Here is a 6,000-nt window from a genome sequence, read left to right on the forward strand (position 1 = left end):
CCACTGTCTTCCAGATTCCAGTATTTCTTTGGAGATGTCCAAAGTCATCCTGATATGTATGCTTTGTGTATAAACTATTTTCCCTCCACTGTGGAGGCATGTAGGATACTGACTTTGTTGTTAAAAATTTACATAATATGCCTTGATGTGGGTCACTTCAATCTGTAAACTCATGCCTTTCAATTCTGTGAAATGTATTTTAATTATTTCTTTCTTTAGTAATATTTCTCCTAAGTTTTCTTGTTCTCTTTTTTTGTAGAGCTCTTATATTTGAGTGTTGAACATTCAGGACTGATTTTATAATTTTCTTCTCTTTTCTTCCTGTTTTGCATCTCCTGCCTTCTTGTTCTATTTTCTGAAGATTTTTCTCAATCCTATCTTTCAGTTCTCCCAGGTTTTTAATTTCTGCTATCATTTTTTAATTTCCAAGAGCTTTCTTATTTTTTCTGAAAGTTCTTGTTTTATACATTATTGTAATCTTGTTCTATAGATTTATTGTCCCGCCTTATGTCTCTAAGAATAGCAAATGTTTTAATTGTTCTCATGCCTGTATAATCTTTGTTTCCTCCAAATGTTTTCATTTTCTTTGTGTATTTGTTCTTATCTTTTGCTTCCCTCTGACATATATGATAACCTTGGTGGTCTGTTTATATGTGAGGGCAATGGTCGAAAATGCCAAATGATGGCTCTGAGCTAGTAGGTAGACTGTTGCTAATGGGATTTACTCTGGAGACGACTACCTTGGCTGACAATCCCCTCCCATTAATACTTTCACTCTCTATGGCTTCCAGTTTGAACTGCCCAGTGTCTCCTCACTTTAGTAACTTTTTGTTTTACCTTCTCTTATCTTCTGCAAAGTGGGAGAGAGGCAGTAGTCTAGCTGCACTGTGTGGGAGCAAGGATTTGAGCTTGTAACTGCTTCCTAAGTAGATGTTCAACCTGTCTCCCCGTTATCAGCCCCACCTTCACACCCACTTCTATAGTGACACCAATTTTGAAGTTCTTCAATGTAACTCCAATTAGTTTTCAGTTTTTTCACTCATTTCCCACACATTCTCAGGTCTACTAAATCAGTTTTCACTTATCCATCTGGTTTCCAACCTCCTCTTTGTTTTATGTATAAAGACTTTTTTATTTTTAATCCGTTTTCTATCATTTTAGTGAGGTTTGGTGAAAGTGAAAGTAAATACATGTGGTCAAACTGTTATCTTTACCTAGAAGCTAATCTTTAACAATTAGTGAAACTATTCTGAAGGCTTGGCGTAAGAGATACGCAAGTACAAGAGGAAATAATCTAAATGTCACACTGCAAGGCCACTATCTGGAAGGAGCTAGCTGAATTCAATCCTATAGACATATCCAAATTTCTCCCTACCTTCAAACCCAGGACCTTAGCTCCCCTTCAACCCAAACAGAGAAGACTCCCCTTTCCTGGTCCAAAGCCCTCCTCTTTCCTTACCCCAGGATGACCAATAGTAGAAATATTTATTATCTTCAGGGAAATCCCCACCCTTATTCAAGGGGTATAATTCAGCCTTAGTGATCCAGACAAGTAAATCATGATACTCTATATTCATTTCCCCAGAGGTCTGCTATCCAATCTTGTGTGATATCATATGGAGGACACCAAGACTCCAGCACAGGTAATGCTAGGCCAAGCCCAGCCAAGAACCCCTCTGCAGTCTTTTTCTTAGCATGAGTGAAGAGTTGCTCAAATCAGCATTCCTTATAGGATTTTCAGAATTCTATGACAAATACTTGAGGATTTCCCTCCAAAACAGAGCAATTTTCATAAACAGACCAATCTAAGTGCACTTTAAAAAATAATCTCAATTTTATAAAGGTACATTTGCTAAAGGCACACATTTTACATTACCAAATAGATTACTTCGTCTCTCAGTCTGCACCTGAATTCAGGTTCATCATGAATGTTCAGTGTTCTGTAATACCATGAGTAGATATTGTATACTGCATAACATGTCAGGGCCCTAGTTTAAGGATGGTGCTTGTCTTCTATGGTTGAGCTGTGGCTGAACTATTGTGTAAATATGCCCAACCAGAGCAGGGTCCTGCCAATTCTGGTTTGGAAAAATGAAAATTTTCTGAGCCCTTTCTGATCCCCTATGTGGTATAAGGGAAAATTGTCCTGAATGGTGCTAATCAGAGCCTAAGCTATTACTCAATAGTTCTACTTTCTTGAATTTCAATAGTTCTTTATACAGATGTGTTAAATCAGGTTAAACCACATAAAATTGCTGAAATTCATTTTTTCGACCTACAAAAATAGCAATTTTTGTATGATTGAACATAATAGTGATAAAAGCACTAAGAGTCAAGACTCTTGGTTTTGATTCCTGGCTCTCCTGCTCAGTAACTTAAGCTTTAGCAAGTCACCAATGTCTCTCTGAGCTCAAGTTTTCAGATAGAGCTAACTATGTCTGTTGCATAGGATTATTGTGAAGATTAAATGACTGATAGAAACTGACACAGTTAATACATAGCCCCTGAGTTTATAATAAAAACACTTGCTTATTTATTACTTTATTTGATCTTCGCAGTAGTCCTATGATGTGGACATGGAAAACAATCTATTATTGAATTTTAGAGAGGAAGAAACTGATGCCATAGACTCTAAATGGTCTACACAGTAGCCCATTTTAGCAAGTAGCAGAATCATAACTGAAACATAGGTATCTTGATTCTTGGTTTGTATGTACATATTACTCTCACACGCTGTGATTCTTTCTGGTCAGCAGAACATTGCAAAATAACAAACAAACAAAAACAAAACACCTACAGGAGTCAACTAAGCTCCAAAAATTCTAGTGCAGTGAAACACATAGCACTAAAATGAACATTCTTGATTCTTTTGAAGATGCAAAGACCTATCATGTACCTAATGCTGCACCTACATTTTTTATAATCTATTTACTCTCTATAATAATCTCTTGAGGGTATTGATAGATCTTCATTTTCTAAATAGGAAATCTGGAGCTCACATTGGTTTGGTAAATTACTCAAAGTCACACATTATCACCTATTCTTATGTATCTGTGTGGTAATCATTTTAAAATTAATATGTGTACAAAATGTGGACCAGAATTTCCTGTTCACTAATCAGATAGAAGCGTAAAAACTTGTCTTGGATTTGATGTGGTCCCTGATGACCATGTGGATATTATTTAATAAACAGGAATTCAGAAGATCTAGGTTCTACAGGTTCTGACTCTGTGACCTTGATCCAATCATTTCACCACTCCGAGCTTGTTCCTGTCTCTCTAAAATACAAAGTTTTCTTCCTCTAGCTTTAACATTATAGAGTCTATAATTTATAAGATTCCATTACATGACCAACAGCCCTTAGCTGTCTACCTGAAAGTTATTCTGAGACGGGCTTGGACTGCTCTGAGAAGACATGTGAACCTGGCTCCTGCTGCTGCCAGCTATTACCAGAACACTGTAATCAGTTGTGGGAAGACCCATAGTCAGTGTTGGTCAATGTCAAAGTCCAAGGCACAGAGAACTTGGTGAGGGTTCTAAATGAACTCTTGGTTCCCATGGCCTCTGAAGAGAGATCAGTTACAAGTCTAAGAAAGAGAAGAACCAAGTAGATGTCCTGATCAGCTTAATGCTCCAGAGAGGGTCCGTTTCCAAACAATGGTGTACGCCTCTGTTGGGAAGATTATTCTGCCTAGAGTATCACCTCCAATGATCACCCAACACTTCTAGCTACCAGCTTTCAGTGAGCATCCCCCACCAACTCTCAAGAACAGGAGGCCTTGGAATGGGTTTCGCTGGAGTAAGAGGCCATATCAATGCAATTGGGGCTAGAATAGCAAATTCCCCTGGGTGTGTGTGTGTGTGTGTGTGTGTGTGTGTGTGTGTGTGTGTGTTTCTGGATGCTGGAAACATGCAGCTATTTACTGGAGAAGAACTTCAGAATGCTCAAGATTGTTACATATTGTCAACACATCTTGCTTTGTTCCTTCAATTTCTGCAGATTTCAGACATGTTTACTCTTTCCCTGGGCTTGTTTCCTACTTTTTCCTGATATCTACTTCTCTTTGATTGATTTCCATTAGCTTATTTCGCACCTGACCCATTGCTAGCCTGACCATATCCTTCCATGAGCTCCCTTTTCACCTTTTTCCCCCCTCAAATCACTTGACCTGATCCTGCTTATAGTATGGCCTGGCATCATGGACACTGCCTTCTCAGTCATGTCTGGTGACTGGCCTCTTTCCCATATTTATCTGCAAGTACATGGCTGCATGGGTGTTTGACAGCCTATAGATAGCCTATTGTGGGCAGTGACTATGCCAGCTCTAAAATAAATATCATGCCCTGCAGCCCTGGGACCAAGGAATCACAGTGAATTTTAAATCCCCAGTTTGTGGCTCTGAGATTGACAAGGAAGCTTCCCAGTTTCTGCCTAGTGCCTAGTATTGTCCCTTGATGTGGCTGTGTTTGCTAGTCATCCTCAGGGAGTGAGTGTGGGTGGGTAGTATTAACACTGAGGTTCTGATCACACTCTGACATGACTAATCAGATTCCCTCAGACAAAATCATTTCACGTTTAGATGGATTTAATTTTCTCCTAATTCCCTAGGCCATTTACTGTCTTTTATGTAAGTCAATGAACACTTACATTTTTCCTTTCAGTTCTATCAGTCCCCTGGTCGCTAAATTTACTTGTTCTCAGTTTTGTTCAGAAATCTAAACCAGAAAATTCAAATATCCAGACTTATTTGCAGCCTCTCTAATGAGGGTTGATGTTAATCGTAATAAATCAAAAACACCCTGAGATCCTGAAGTGTTCTATGAATCATCCAAGAGAAAAGCACCCTATTACCCATTTTAGTGATGAAGTTATAGTTCTCTTGGTTCATTCATTTAATGAACACCTACTGTGTACAAAACATGTGGTAGCACCTAGGGGCTGACAGAGACATATCTGTCACACATAATACACTCAAGGAAATTGTGATTAATTGATAATATAAAGTATATGTAAATGATAATGGCTTAAAGAATAAAGTCATCTCCGTGGAGAGGCATAGATCAAGAATATGGGATTTCAGAAGAGGAAGATATCAATAAAAACAGAAGGAAGGGAGAGATTGAGGAAGGTGTTACAAAGAGGAGGAGATCTGAGTCTTTAAGAATGGGCAAGATTTGCTATCCAGCAACAGAAATCTTAAGTGGTGAGAACATAAAGCATGGAGAAAGGTCGAGGTGTTTATGAAGAAGAAATGTGAGGGGCATAGAAAGTAAAAAAAAAATAAGGGTAAAAATAGATACTTTGGCATATTACGAACAATCTTGAATGATAGATTTATCCCTTCAGTTATGGGAGTTATTCAAGGCTTTGAGCTGGGGAGAAATGGGTTACTCTTCAAGAAGACTGACCTAAAGAGAGACTAGAAGGAACAGAAAAAGGTCAAAGCCAAGGCCATTGTCCAGAGAAAACCAGTTTTCATTCTCCGATAATTGGATTATATGTCAATACCCAGTTAATCAGAATACTGAAAATTGAAGCTACCTATCTCCAACTACTCTGAATAAAGGGAAATTCGCTGTAATTAGTGAAATGTGGGGTGGTAAAAGGTTACGTGTCCTGAAATATGACATCCTTTAGTTAGCTCGAGACATGATTCTAAGTATCAGAATGAATTACGCTTCAAGATTCACATTTTGATTCACTTTAAACAATTATTTGGTCACCAGCTATGAAAAGATGACATTTCATTAAGCAAGAGAGACTTAAAATGTTAACTAACTCAGGAAAACAAACTCAGGAAAAAGCCTTGTGAAAATTACAATTCAGAAATGTGTTTCGCTATTGTTACTGTCATCGAGAATAGCATCTGACACAGCACAGAAATAGGAGAAATTCAGCTACAGCCAACACCATGTTAACTCTTGGGATTCTTTATCTGGCCCAAGTGCTGAAACAGTTTGAGTAATGGGAGCATTTTTAATAAATGTAGTATATGTACA

The sequence above is a fragment of the Rousettus aegyptiacus genome, unplaced genomic scaffold (genome assembly GCF_014176215.1).
Source record: "Rousettus aegyptiacus isolate mRouAeg1 unplaced genomic scaffold, mRouAeg1.p scaffold_m13_p_2, whole genome shotgun sequence".
Lineage (NCBI taxonomy): Eukaryota > Metazoa > Chordata > Mammalia > Chiroptera > Pteropodidae > Rousettus > Rousettus aegyptiacus.